Here is a 14,083-nt window from a genome sequence, read left to right as displayed (position 1 = left end):
GAAAAGTTAAGCATCCCAACGGGCATCATCTGGCACCTCGGTAAGGCGAGCTGCAAACAATGACTAAAAGTTCGTGCTTAGTGGTCCAGTCCCTACAAACATATCGAATGCCAGAGGTTGAAAGAGATAGTTCACTGCCAGTTCCCAGAACAAGCATATGAATTTTTTTAGAAACTAACGCAACTATTATCTCCCTTTATAGAGTCACAGAATATGCAAATCGTTTGAATTATGGGAGAGAATGCTTTACACTATTTGTTCCTGTTCTCTCAGGTTGATGGTTGTTCAACAGTGAACATGACATGAAAGCTATTTTCAATATCTTCACGGGAAAACTTTTCAGCTGCACGATCATCACTGTCAACAAGTTTCATGGATAAGTAGTAGTCTTACAAGAGGTTCCCACCCGCTGAATTTTGGTTAATCTGCGTATGCTGTCTGCATTTCATATTGAAAGTAAATCGAATCCACTTTCTTTTATCATATTACATTGTCAAAATTCAATTTGTTTAAATTAATTTTTAAAAAAGTTTTAAAAGAAGCAAAAAAAATGCTTACAGCACCTAGGGTTCCCAAGCGGTCACCCATCTAAGTACTAACTAGGCTCGATGTTGCTTAACTTCGGTGATCGGACGAGAACCGGTGTTTTCAACGTGATATGGCCGTAAACATCAGATAAGTAAATTTTAATGTATTTATTCTATAATATCATACTAAAGCAATTTTATTTTTCAGAACATTTGATTTCTTTCAATTTATATAGAAATTGAGGCTTTAACATTTATTTTTTTGCAACTTAAAAGCGAAAAATACGGCCGCACATATATTCATTATTTCTCATTTGCGCGATCAGTATCAATGCTGGGTATAATTTGTAAATAAATTGGTGCTATTTTATATCCGACCCAATGGATATAACGGTCGTATAACGTCATTACACCGGCATATAATAACATTGTTTCGAAAGCACTGGCGCACAAAATGTGAATTGTTTTCTGGTGAAGATGAACGTGTATAACGGGTGCCAAGCAAATAAAAACTTAAATGACCGTAAGAGTGAGAAGGAAAATAGGGAAAGTTCATAAGTCGTTAAAGTGTGCAATGTATAGGTAGTAGTATATGATGTGAATGATTAGTAAGTGTTGTTGCCAGCGTTTAACTGTTCAGCACTGTGAAGGTGAACGATAATTTGTTTTTTATAGAAAGATCGCTAAGATGGCACTGTGAAGATGAAAGATAATGTCTTTTTACCGAAGGATTGCCAAGTTATATACAAAGTGAAAGAAAGAAAAATACATTCTAAAAAATGAAAATGATTTAGTATAAGTTTATAGAATAAATAGATTAAAATTTACTGTATAGATGTTTATGGCCATATCACGTTGAAAGCACCGGTTCTCGTCCGATCACCGAAGTTAAGCAACATCGAGCCTAGTTAGAACTTAGATGGGTGACCGCTTGGGAACCCTAGGTGCTGTAAGCATTCTTTTTCTTTTTAATTTACACAAGCTGTAAATTTTAACAAGCATTAAAACAGCATATTCAATTTATTTTCGTCAGGACTTATTCTTTGTAAGCCTGGCACTTATTATATCGTCCACTTTTTGCCGAACCGCTAAGTTACAGGGACGTATACACACCACCATCGGTTGTCATGCGATGTTGGGGAACAGACACAAACATATACACGCACATACATACATATATATATATATATATATATATATATATATATATATATATATATATATATATATATATACACATGTATACACATGTATACGACGGGCTTCTTTCAGTTTCCGTCTACCAAAACCACTCATAAGGCTTTGGTCGTCCCGAGACTATAGTAGAAGACACTTGCCCAAGGTGCCACGCAGTGGGACTGAACTCGGAACCATGTGGTTGGAAAAGTTAAGCATCCCAACGGGCATCATCTGGCACCTCGGTAAGGCGAGCTGCAAACAATGACTGAAAGTTCGTGCTTAGTGGTCCAGTCCCTACAAACATATCGAATGCCAGAGGTTGAAAGAGATAGTTCACTGCCAGTTCCCAGAACAAGCATATGAATCTTTTTAGAAACTAACGCAACTATTATCTCCCTTTATAGAGTCACAGAATATGCAAATCGTTTGAATTATGGGAGAGAATGCTTTACACTATTCGTTCCTGTTCTCTCAGGTTGATGGTTGTTCAACAGTGAACATGACATGAAAGCTATTTTCAATATCTTCACGGGAAAACTTTTCAGCTGCACGATCATCACTGTCAACAAGTTTCATGGATAAGTAGTAGTCTTACAAGAGGTTCCCACCCGCTGAATTTTGGTTAATCTGCGTATGCTTTCTGTATTTCATATTGAAAGTAAATCGAATCCACTTTCTTTTATCATATTACATTGTCAAAATTCAATTTGTTTAAATTAATTTTTAAAAAAAATTTAAAAGAAGCAAAAAAAATGCTTACAGCACCTAGGGTTCCCAAGCGGTCACCCATCTAAGTACTAACTAGGCTCGATGTTGCTTAACTTCGGTGATCGGACGAGAACCGGTGTTTTCAACGTGATATGGCCGTAAACATAAGAGAAGTAAATTTTAATGTATTTATTCTATAATATCATACTAAAGCAATTTTATTTTTCAGAACATTTGATTTCTTTCAATTTATATAGAAATTGAGGCTTTAACATTTATTTTTTTGCAACTTAAAAGCGAAAAATACGGCCGCACATATATTCATTATTTCTCATTTGCGCGATCAGTATCAATGCTGGGTATAATCTGTAAATAAATTGGTGCTATTTTATATCCGACCCAATGGATATAACGGTCGTATAACGTCATTACACCGGCATATAATAACATTGTTTCGAAAGCACTGGCGCACAAAATGTGAATTGTTTTCTGGTAAAGATGAACGTGTATAACGGGTGCCAAGCAAATAAAAACTTAAATGACCGTAAGAGTGAGAAGGAAAATAGGGAAAGTTCATAAGTCGTTAAAGTGTGCAATGTATAGGTAGTAGTATATGATGTGAATGATTAGTAAGTGTTGTTGCCAGCGTTTAACTGTTCAGCACTGTGAAGGTGAACGATAATTTGTTTTTTATAGAAAGATCGCTAAGATGGCACTGTGAAGATGAAAGATAATGTCTTTTTACCGAAGGATTGCCAAGTTATATACAAAGTGAAAGAAAGAAAAATACATTCTAAAAAGTGAAAATGATTTAGTATAAGTTTATAGAATAAATAGATTAAAATTTACTGTATAGATGTTTACGGCCATATCACGTTGAAAGCACCGGTTCTCGTCCGATCACCGAAGTTAAGCAACATCGAGCCTAGTTAGTACTTAGATGGGTGACCGTTTGGGAACCCTAGGTGCTGTAAGCATTCTTTTTCTTTTTAATTTACACAAGCTGTAAATTTTAACAAGCATTAAAACAGCGGATTCAATTTATTTTCATCAGGACTTATTCTTTGTAAGCCTGGCACTTATTATATCGTCCACTTTTTGCCGAACCGCTAAGTTACAGGGACGTATACACACCACCATCGGTTGTCATGCGATGTTGGGGAACAGACACAAACATATACACGCACATACATACATATATATATATATATATATATATATATATATATACACATGTATACACATGTATACGACGGGCTTCTTTCAGTTTCCGTCTACCAAAACCACTCATAAGGCTTTGGTCGTCCCGAGACTATAGTAGAAGACACTTGCCCAAGGTGCCACGCAGTGGGACTGAACCCGGAACCATGTGGTTGGAAAAGTTAAGCATCCCAACGGGCATCATCTGGCACCTCGGTAAGGCGAGCTGCAAACAATGACTAAAAGTTCGTGCTTAGTGGTCCAGTCCCTACAAACATATCGAATGCCAGAGGTTGAAAGAGATAGTTCACTGCCAGTTCCCAGAACAAGCATATGAATTTTTTTAGAAACTAACGCAACTATTATCTCCCTTTATAGAGTCACAGAATATGCAAATCGTTTGAATTATGGGAGAGAATGCTTTACACTATTTGTTCCTGTTCTCTCAGGTTGATGGTTGTTCAACAGTGAACATGACATGAAAGCTATTTTCAATATCTTCACGGGAAAACTTTTCAGCTGCACGATCATCACTGTCAACAAGTTTCATGGATAAGTAGTAGTCTTACAAGAGGTTCCCACCCGCTGAATTTTGGTTAATCTGCGTATGCTGTCTGTATTTCATATTGAAAGTAAATCGAATCCACTTTCTTTTATCATATTACATTGTCAAAATTCAATTTGTTTAAATTAATTTTTAAAAAAGTTTTAAAAGAAGCAAAAAAAATGCTTACAGCACCTAGGGTTCCCAAGCGGTCACCCATCTAAGTACTAACTAGGCTCGATGTTGCTTAACTTCGGTGATCGGACGAGAACCGGTGTTTTCAACGTGATATGGCCGTAAACATCAGAGAAGTAAATTTTAATGTATTTATTCTATAATATCATACTAAAGCAATTTTATTTTTCAGAACATTTGATTTCTTTCAATTTATATAGAAATTGAGGCTTTAACATTTATTTTTTTGCAACTTAAAAGCGAAAAATACGGCCGCACATATATTCATTATTTCTCATTTGCGCGATCAGTATCAATGCTGGGTATAATCTGTAAATAAATTGGTGCTATTTTATATCCGACCCAATGGATATAACGGTCGTATAACGTCATTACACCGGCATATAATAACATTGTTTCGAAAGCACTGGCGCACAAAATGTGAATTGTTTTCTGGTAAAGATGAACGTGTATAACGGGTGCCAAGCAAATAAAAACTTAAATGACCGTAAGAGTGAGAAGGAAAATAGGGAAAGTTCATAAGTCGTTAAAATGTGCAATGTATAGGTAGTAGTATATGATGTGAATGATTAGTAAGTGTTGTTGCCAGCGTTTAACTGTTCAGCACTGTGAAGGTGAACGATAATTTGTTTTTTATAGAAAGATCGCTAAGATGGCACTGTGAAGATGAAAGATAATGTCTTTTTACCGAAGGATTGCCAAGTTATATACAAAGTGAAAGAAAGAAAAATACATTCTAAAAAATGAAAATGATTTAGTATAAGTTTATAGAATAAATAGATTAAAATTTACTGTATAGATGTTTACGACCATATCACGTTGAAAGCACCGGTTCTCGTCCGATCACCGAAGTTAAGCAACATCGAGCCTAGTTAGTACTTAGATGGGTGACCGCTTGGGAACCCTAGGTGCTGTAAGCATTCTTTTTCTTTTTAATTTACACAAGCTGTAAATTTTAACAAGCATTAAAACAGCGGATTCAATTTATTTTCATCAGGACTTATTCTTTGTAAGCCTGGCACTTATTATATCGTCCACTTTTTGCCGAACCGCTAAGTTACAGGGACGTATACACACCACCATCGGTTGTCATGCGATGTTGGGGAACAGACACAAACATATACACGCACATACATACATATATATATATATATATATATATATATATATATACACATGTATACACATGTATACGACGGGCTTCTTTCAGTTTCCGTCTACCAAAACCACTCATAAGGCTTTGGTCGTCCCGAGACTATAGTAGAAGACACTTGCCCAAGGTGCCACGCAGTGGGACTGAACCCGGAACCATGTGGTTGGAAAAGTTAAGCATCCCAACGGGCATCATCTGGCACCTCGGTAAGGCGAGCTGCAAACAATGACTAAAAGTTCGTGCTTAGTGGTCCAGTCCCTACAAACATATCGAATGCCAGAGGTTGAAAGAGATAGTTCACTGCCAGTTCCCAGAACAAGCATATGAATTTTTTTAGAAACTAACGCAACTATTATCTCCCTTTATAGAGTCACAGAATATGCAAATCGTTTGAATTATGGGAGAGAATGCTTTACACTATTTGTTCCTGTTCTCTCAGGTTGATGGTTGTTCAACAGTGAACATGACATGAAAGCTATTTTCAATATCTTCACGGGAAAACTTTTCAGCTGCACGATCATCACTGTCAACAAGTTTCATGGATAAGTAGTAGTCTTACAAGAGGTTCCCACCCGCTGAATTTTGGTTAATCTGCGTATGCTTTCTGTATTTCATATTGAAAGTAAATCGAATCCACTTTCTTTTATCATATTACATTGTCAAAATTCAATTTGTTTAAATTAATTTTTAAAAAAGTTTTAAAAGAAGCAAAAAAAATGCTTACAGCACCTAGGGTTCCCAAGCGGTCACCCATCTAAGTACTAACTAGGCTCGAAGTTGCTTAACTTCGGTGATCGGACGAGAACCGGTGTTTTCACCGTGATATGGCCGTAAACATCAGAGAAGTAAATTTTAATGTATTTATTCTATAATATCATACTAAAGCAATTTTATTTTTCAGAACATTTGATTTCTTTCAATTTATATAGAAATTGAGGCTTTAACATTTATTTTTTTGCAACTTAAAAGCGAAAAATACGGCCGCACATATATTCATTATTTCTCATTTGCGCGATCAGTATCAATGCTGGGTATAATCTGTAAATAAATTGGTGCTATTTTATATCCGACCCAATGGATATAACGGTCGTATAACGTCATTACACCGGCATATAATAACATTGTTTCGAAAGCACTGGCGCACAAAATGTGAATTGTTTTCTGGTAAAGATGAACGTGTATAACGGGTGCCAAGCAAATAAAAACTTAAATGACCGTAAGAGTGAGAAGGAAAATAGGGAAAGTTCATAAGTCGTTAAAGTGTGCAATGTATAGGTAGTAGTATATGATGTGAATGATTAGTAAGTGTTGTTGCCAGCGTTTAACTGTTCAGCACTGTGAAGGTGAACGATAATTTGTTTTTTATAGAAAGATCGCTAAGATGGCACTGTGAAGATGAAAGATAATGTCTTTTTACCGAAGGATTGCCAAGTTATATACAAAGTGAAAGAAAGAAAAATACATTCTAAAAAATGAAAATGATTTAGTATAAGTTTATAGAATAAATAGATTAAAATTTACTGTATAGATGTTTACGGCCATATCACGTTGAAAGCACCGGTTCTCGTCCGATCACCGAAGTTAAACAACATCGAGCCTAGTTAGTACTTAGATGGGTGACCGCTTGGGAACCCTAGGTGCTGTAAGCATTCTTTTTCTTTTTAATTTACACAAGCTGTAAATTTTAACAAGCATTAAAACAGCGGATTCAATTTATTTTCATCAGGACTTATTCTTTGTAAGCCTGGCACTTATTATATCGTCCACTTTTTGCCGAACCGCTAAGTTACAGGGACGTATACACACCACCATCGGTTGTCATGCGATGTTGGGGAACAGACACAAACATATACACGCACATACATACATATATATATATATATATATATATATATATATATATATATATATATATATATATATATATATATACACATGTATACACATGTATACGACGGGCTTCTTTCAGTTTCCGTCTACCAAAACCACTCATAAGGCTTTGGTCGTCCCGAGACTATAGTAGAAGACACTTGCCCAAGGTGCCACGCAGTGGGACTGAACCCGGAACCATGTGGTTGGAAAAGTTAAGCATCCCAACGGGCATCATCTGGCACCTCGGTAAGGCGAGCTGCAAACAATGACTAAAAGTTCGTGCTTAGTGGTCCAGTCCCTACAAACATATCGAATGCCAGAGGTTGAAAGAGATAGTTCACTGCCAGTTCCCAGAACAAGCATATGAATTTTTTTAGAAACTAACGCAACTATTATCTCCCTTTATAGAGTCACAGAATATGCAAATCGTTTGAATTATGGGAGAGAATGCTTTACACTATTTGTTCCTGTTCTCTCAGGTTGATGGTTGTTCAACAGTGAACATGACATGAAAGCTATTTTCAATATCTTCACGGGAAAACTTTTCAGCTGCACGATCATCACTGTCAACAAGTTTCATGGATAAGTAGTAGTCTTACAAGAGGTTCCCACCCGCTGAATTTTGGTTAATCTGCGTATGCTTTCTGTATTTCATATTGAAAGTAAATCGAATCCACTTTCTTTTATCATATTACATTGTCAAAATTCAATTTGTTTAAATTAATTTTTAAAAAAGTTTTAAAAGAAGCAAAAAAAATGCTTACAGCACCTAGGGTTCCCAAGCGGTCACCCATCTAAGTACTAACTAGGCTCGAAGTTGCTTAACTTCGGTGATCGGACGAGAACCGGTGTTTTCACCGTGATATGGCCGTAAACATCAGAGAAGTAAATTTTAATGTATTTATTCTATAATATCATACTAAAGCAATTTTATTTTTCAGAACATTTGATTTCTTTCAATTTATATAGAAATTGAGGCTTTAACATTTATTTTTTTGCAACTTAAAAGCGAAAAATACGGCCGCACATATATTCATTATTTCTCATTTGCGCGATCAGTATCAATGCTGGGTATAATCTGTAAATAAATTGGTGCTATTTTATATCCGACCCAATGGATATAACGGTCGTATAACGTCATTACACCGGCATATAATAACATTGTTTCGAAAGCACTGGCGCACAAAATGTGAATTGTTTTCTGGTAAAGATGAACGTGTATAACGGGTGCCAAGCAAATAAAAACTTAAATGACCGTAAGAGTGAGAAGGAAAATAGGGAAAGTTCATAAGTCGTTAAAGTGTGCAATGTATAGGTAGTAGTATATGATGTGAATGATTAGTAAGTGTTGTTGCCAGCGTTTAACTGTTCAGCACTGTGAAGGTGAACGATAATTTGTTTTTTATAGAAAGATCGCTAAGATGGCACTGTGAAGATGAAAGATAATGTCTTTTTACCGAAGGATTGCCAAGTTATATACAAAGTGAAAGAAAGAAAAATACATTCTAAAAAATGAAAATGATTTAGTATAAGTTTATAGAATAAATAGATTAAAATTTACTGTATAGATGTTTACGGCCATATCACGTTGAAAGCACCGGTTCTCGTCCGATCACCGAAGTTAAACAACATCGAGCCTAGTTAGTACTTAGATGGGTGACCGCTTGGGAACCCTAGGTGCTGTAAGCATTCTTTTTCTTTTTAATTTACACAAGCTGTAAATTTTAACAAGCATTAAAACAGCGGATTCAATTTATTTTCATCAGGACTTATTCTTTGTAAGCCTGGCACTTATTATATCGTCCACTTTTTGCCGAACCGCTAAGTTACAGGGACGTATACACACCACCATCGGTTGTCATGCGATGTTGGGGAACAGACACAAACATATACACGCACATACATACATATATATATATATATATATATATATATATATATATATATATATATACACATGTATACACATGTATACGACGGGCTTCTTTCAGTTTCCGTCTACCAAAACCACTCATAAGGCTTTGGTCGTCCCGAGACTATAGTAGAAGACACTTGCCCAAGGTGCCACGCAGTGGGACTGAACCCGGAACCATGTGGTTGGAAAAGTTAAGCATCCCAACGGGCATCATCTGGCACCTCGGTAAGGCGAGCTGCAAACAATGACTAAAAGTTCGTGCTTAGTGGTCCAGTCCCTACAAACATATCGAATGCCAGAGGTTGAAAGAGATAGTTCACTGCCAGTTCCCAGAACAAGCATATGAATTTTTTTAGAAACTAACGCAACTATTATCTCCCTTTATAGAGTCACAGAATATGCAAATCGTTTGAATTATGGGAGAGAATGCTTTACACTATTTGTTCCTGTTCTCTCAGGTTGATGGTTGTTCAACAGTGAACATGACATGAAAGCTATTTTCAATATCTTCACGGGAAAACTTTTCAGCTGCACGATCATCACTGTCAACAAGTTTCATGGATAAGTAGTAGTCTTACAAGAGGTTCCCACCCGCTGAATTTTGGTTAATCTGCGTATGCTTTCTGTATTTCATATTGAAAGTAAATCGAATCCACTTTCTTTTATCATATTACATTGTCAAAATTCAATTTGTTTAAATTAATTTTTAAAAAAGTTTTAAAAGAAGCAAAAAAAATGCTTACAGCACCTAGGGTTCCCAAGCGGTCACCCATCTAAGTACTAACTAGGCTCGAAGTTGCTTAACTTCGGTGATCGGACGAGAACCGGTGTTTTCACCGTGATATGGCCGTAAACATCAGAGAAGTAAATTTTAATGTATTTATTCTATAATATCATACTAAAGCAATTTTATTTTTCAGAACATTTGATTTCTTTCAATTTATATAGAAATTGAGGCTTTAACATTTATTTTTTTGCAACTTAAAAGCGAAAAATACGGCCGCACATATATTCATTATTTCTCATTTGCGCGATCAGTATCAATGCTGGGTATAATCTGTAAATAAATTGGTGCTATTTTATATCCGACCCAATGGATATAACGGTCGTATAACGTCATTACACCGGCATATAATAACATTGTTTCGAAAGCACTGGCGCACAAAATGTGAATTGTTTTCTGGTAAAGATGAACGTGTATAACGGGTGCCAAGCAAATAAAAACTTAAATGACCGTAAGAGTGAGAAGGAAAATAGGGAAAGTTCATAAGTCGTTAAAGTGTGCAATGTATAGGTAGTAGTATATGATGTGAATGATTAGTAAGTGTTGTTGCCAGCGTTTAACTGTTCAGCACTGTGAAGGTGAACGATAATTTGTTTTTTATAGAAAGATCGCTAAGATGGCACTGTGAAGATGAAAGATAATGTCTTTTTACCGAAGGATTGCCAAGTTATATACAAAGTGAAAGAAAGAAAAATACATTCTAAAAAATGAAAATGATTTAGTATAAGTTTATAGAATAAATAGATTAAAATTTACTGTATAGATGTTTACGGCCATATCACGTTGAAAGCACCGGTTCTCGTCCGATCACCGAAGTTAAACAACATCGAGCCTAGTTAGTACTTAGATGGGTGACCGCTTGGGAACCCTAGGTGCTGTAAGCATTCTTTTTCTTTTTAATTTACACAAGCTGTAAATTTTAACAAGCATTAAAACAGCGGATTCAATTTATTTTCATCAGGACTTATTCTTTGTAAGCCTGGCACTTATTATATCGTCCACTTTTTGCCGAACCGCTAAGTTACAGGGACGTATACACACCACCATCGGTTGTCATGCGATGTTGGGGAACAGACACAAACATATACACGCACATACATACATATATATATATATATATATATATATATATATATATATATATATATATATATATACACATGTATACACATGTATACGACGGGCTTCTTTCAGTTTCCGTCTACCAAAACCACTCATAAGGCTTTGGTCGTCCCGAGACTATAGTAGAAGACACTTGCCCAAGGTGCCACGCAGTGGGACTGAACCCGGAACCATGTGGTTGGAAAAGTTAAGCATCCCAACGGGCATCATCTGGCACCTCGGTAAGGCGAGCTGCAAACAATGACTAAAAGTTCGTGCTTAGTGGTCCAGTCCCTACAAACATATCGAATGCCAGAGGTTGAAAGAGATAGTTCACTGCCAGTTCCCAGAACAAGCATATGAATTTTTTTAGAAACTAACGCAACTATTATCTCCCTTTATAGAGTCACAGAATATGCAAATCGTTTGAATTATGGGAGAGAATGCTTTACACTATTTGTTCCTGTTCTCTCAGGTTGATGGTTGTTCAACAGTGAACATGACATGAAAGCTATTTTCAATATCTTCACGGGAAAACTTTTCAGCTGCACGATCATCACTGTCAACAAGTTTCATGGATAAGTAGTAGTCTTACAAGAGGTTCCCACCCGCTGAATTTTGGTTAATCTGCGTATGCTTTCTGTATTTCATATTGAAAGTAAATCGAATCCACTTTCTTTTTTCATATTACATTGTCAAAATTCAATTTGTTTAAATTAATTTTTAAAAAAGTTTTAAAAGAAGCAAAAAAAATGCTTACAGCACCTAGGGTTCCCAAGCGGTCACCTATCTAAGTACTAACTAGGCTCGATGTTGCTTGACTTCGGTGATCGGACGAGAACCGGTGTTTTCAACGTGATATGGCCGTAAACATCAGAGAAGTAAATTTTAATGTATTTATTCTATAATATCATACTAAAGCAATTTTATTTTTCAGAACATTTGATTTCTTTCAATTTATATAGAAATTGAGGCTTTAACATTTATTTTTTTGCAACTTAAAAGCGAAAAATACGGCCGCACATATATTCATTATTTCTCATTTGCGCGATCAGTATCAATGCTGGGTATAATCTGTAAATAAATTGGTGCTATTTTATATCCGACCCAATGGATATAACGGTCGTATAACGTCATTACACCGGCATATAATAACATTGTTTCGAAAGCACTGGCGCACAAAATGTGAATTGTTTTCTGGTAAAGATGAACGTGTATAACGGGTGCCAAGCAAATAAAAACTTAAATGACCGTAAGAGTGAGAAGGAAAATAGGGAAAGTTCATAAGTCGTTAAAGTGTGCAATGTATAGGTAGTAGTATATGATGTGAATGATTAGTAAGTGTTGTTGCCAGCGTTTAACTGTTCAGCACTGTGAAGGTGAACGATAATTTGTTTTTTATAGAAAGATCGCTAAGATGGCACTGTGAAGATGAAAGATAATGTCTTTTTACCGAAGGATTGCCAAGTTATATACAAAGTGAAAGAAAGAAAAATACATTCTAAAAAATGAAAATGATTTAGTATAAGTTTATAGAATAAATAGATTAAAATTTACTGTATAGATGTTTACGGCCATATCACGTTGAAAGCACCGGTTCTCGTCCGATCACCGAAGTTAAGCAACATCGAGCCTAGTTAATACTTAGATGGGTGACCGCTTGGGAACCCTAGGTGCTGTAAGCATTCTTTTTCTTTTTAATTTACACAAGCTGTAAATTTTAACAAGCATTAAAACAGCGGATTCAATTTATTTTCATCAGGACTTATTCTTTGTAAGCCTGGCACTTATTATATCGTCCACTTTTTGCCGAACCGCTAAGTTACAGGGACGTATACACACCACCATCGGTTGTCATGCGATGTTGGGGAACAGACACAAACATATACACGCACATACATACATATATATATATATATATATATATATATATATATATATATATATACACATGTATACACATGTATACGACGGGCTTCTTTCAGTTTCCGTCTACCAAAACCACTCATAAGGCTTTGGTCGTCCCGAGACTATAGTAGAAGACACTTGCCCAAGGTGCCACGCAGTGGGACTGAACCCGGAACCATGTGGTTGGAAAAGTTAAGCATCCCAACGGGCATCATCTGGCACCTCGGTAAGGCGAGCTGCAAACAATGACTAAAAGTTCGTGCTTAGTGGTCCAGTCCCTACAAACATATCGAATGCCAGAGGTTGAAAGAGATAGTTCACTGCCAGTTCCCAGAACAAGCATATGAATTTTTTTAGAAACTAACGCAACTATTATCTCCCTTTATAGAGTCACAGAATATGCAAATCGTTTGAATTATGGGAGAGAATGCTTTACACTATTTGTTCCTGTTCTCTCAGGTTGATGGTTGTTCAACAGTGAACATGACATGAAAGCTATTTTCAATATCTTCACGGGAAAACTTTTCAGCTGCACGATCATCACTGTCAACAAGTTTCATGGATAAGTAGTAGTCTTACAAGAGGTTCCCACCCGCTGAATTTTGGTTAATCTGCGTATGCTTTCTGTATTTCATATTGAAAGTAAATCGAATCCACTTTCTTTTTTCATATTACATTGTCAAAATTCAATTTGTTTAAATTAATTTTTAAAAAAGTTTTAAAAGAAGCAAAAAAAATGCTTACAGCACCTAGGGTTCCCAAGCGGTCACCTATCTAAGTACTAACTAGGCTCGATGTTGCTTGACTTCGGTGATCGGACGAGAACCGGTGTTTTCAACGTGATATGGCCGTAAACATCAGAGAAGTAAATTTTAATGTATTTATTCTATAATATCATACTAAAGCAATTTTATTTTTCAGAACATTTGATTTCTTTCAATTTATATAGAAATTGAGGCTTTAACATTTATTTTTTTGCAACTTAAAAGCGAAAAAT

At 35.9% G+C, this 14,083-nt stretch overlaps 15 non-coding genes across 15 annotated transcripts; 7 read left to right on the top strand and 8 right to left on the bottom strand.

The window, feature by feature from the left end:
* Nucleotides 1–551: 551 nt before the first annotated feature.
* Nucleotides 552–670, bottom strand: LOC149129542 (5S ribosomal RNA). Its single transcript, XR_016239401.1, has one exon. It is a non-coding gene; the product is annotated as a 5S ribosomal RNA (ribosomal RNA).
* A 694-nt stretch (nt 671–1,364) lies between these two features.
* On the top strand, nt 1,365–1,483 carry LOC149129541 (5S ribosomal RNA). The gene has a single exon (XR_016239517.1). It is a non-coding gene; the product is annotated as a 5S ribosomal RNA (ribosomal RNA).
* A 976-nt stretch (nt 1,484–2,459) lies between these two features.
* On the bottom strand, nt 2,460–2,578 carry LOC149129540 (5S ribosomal RNA). The gene has a single exon (XR_016239390.1). It is a non-coding gene; the product is annotated as a 5S ribosomal RNA (ribosomal RNA).
* A 694-nt stretch (nt 2,579–3,272) lies between these two features.
* Nucleotides 3,273–3,391, top strand: LOC149129539 (5S ribosomal RNA). Its single transcript, XR_016239996.1, has one exon. It is a non-coding gene; the product is annotated as a 5S ribosomal RNA (ribosomal RNA).
* Nucleotides 3,392–4,341: 950 nt separating this feature from the next.
* LOC149129538 (5S ribosomal RNA) lies at nt 4,342–4,460 on the bottom strand. The gene has a single exon (XR_016239379.1). It is a non-coding gene; the product is annotated as a 5S ribosomal RNA (ribosomal RNA).
* Nucleotides 4,461–5,154: 694 nt separating this feature from the next.
* Nucleotides 5,155–5,273, top strand: LOC149129537 (5S ribosomal RNA). Its single transcript, XR_016239433.1, has one exon. It is a non-coding gene; the product is annotated as a 5S ribosomal RNA (ribosomal RNA).
* Nucleotides 5,274–6,223: 950 nt separating this feature from the next.
* On the bottom strand, nt 6,224–6,342 carry LOC149129536 (5S ribosomal RNA). The gene has a single exon (XR_016239393.1). It is a non-coding gene; the product is annotated as a 5S ribosomal RNA (ribosomal RNA).
* Nucleotides 6,343–7,036: 694 nt separating this feature from the next.
* LOC149129535 (5S ribosomal RNA) lies at nt 7,037–7,155 on the top strand. Its single transcript, XR_016240004.1, has one exon. It is a non-coding gene; the product is annotated as a 5S ribosomal RNA (ribosomal RNA).
* Nucleotides 7,156–8,135: 980 nt separating this feature from the next.
* On the bottom strand, nt 8,136–8,254 carry LOC149129534 (5S ribosomal RNA). Its single transcript, XR_016239392.1, has one exon. It is a non-coding gene; the product is annotated as a 5S ribosomal RNA (ribosomal RNA).
* A 694-nt stretch (nt 8,255–8,948) lies between these two features.
* LOC149129533 (5S ribosomal RNA) lies at nt 8,949–9,067 on the top strand. The gene has a single exon (XR_016240003.1). It is a non-coding gene; the product is annotated as a 5S ribosomal RNA (ribosomal RNA).
* Nucleotides 9,068–10,029: 962 nt separating this feature from the next.
* Nucleotides 10,030–10,148, bottom strand: LOC149129532 (5S ribosomal RNA). Its single transcript, XR_016239391.1, has one exon. It is a non-coding gene; the product is annotated as a 5S ribosomal RNA (ribosomal RNA).
* A 694-nt stretch (nt 10,149–10,842) lies between these two features.
* On the top strand, nt 10,843–10,961 carry LOC149129531 (5S ribosomal RNA). The gene has a single exon (XR_016240002.1). It is a non-coding gene; the product is annotated as a 5S ribosomal RNA (ribosomal RNA).
* Nucleotides 10,962–11,931: 970 nt separating this feature from the next.
* LOC149129530 (5S ribosomal RNA) lies at nt 11,932–12,050 on the bottom strand. The gene has a single exon (XR_016239484.1). It is a non-coding gene; the product is annotated as a 5S ribosomal RNA (ribosomal RNA).
* Nucleotides 12,051–12,744: 694 nt separating this feature from the next.
* LOC149129529 (5S ribosomal RNA) lies at nt 12,745–12,863 on the top strand. The gene has a single exon (XR_016239427.1). It is a non-coding gene; the product is annotated as a 5S ribosomal RNA (ribosomal RNA).
* Nucleotides 12,864–13,823: 960 nt separating this feature from the next.
* On the bottom strand, nt 13,824–13,942 carry LOC149129528 (5S ribosomal RNA). Its single transcript, XR_016239483.1, has one exon. It is a non-coding gene; the product is annotated as a 5S ribosomal RNA (ribosomal RNA).
* Nucleotides 13,943–14,083: the final 141 nt, after the last annotated feature.

Source organism: Octopus bimaculoides, unplaced genomic scaffold, assembly GCF_046866305.1.
Source record: "Octopus bimaculoides isolate indiv1 unplaced genomic scaffold, ASM4686630v1 contig39, whole genome shotgun sequence".
Taxonomy (NCBI): Eukaryota; Metazoa; Mollusca; class Cephalopoda; order Octopoda; family Octopodidae; genus Octopus; species Octopus bimaculoides.
The sequence above is the reverse complement of the archived record's forward strand: the minus strand, read 5'-3'. Positions and strand labels throughout refer to the sequence as shown.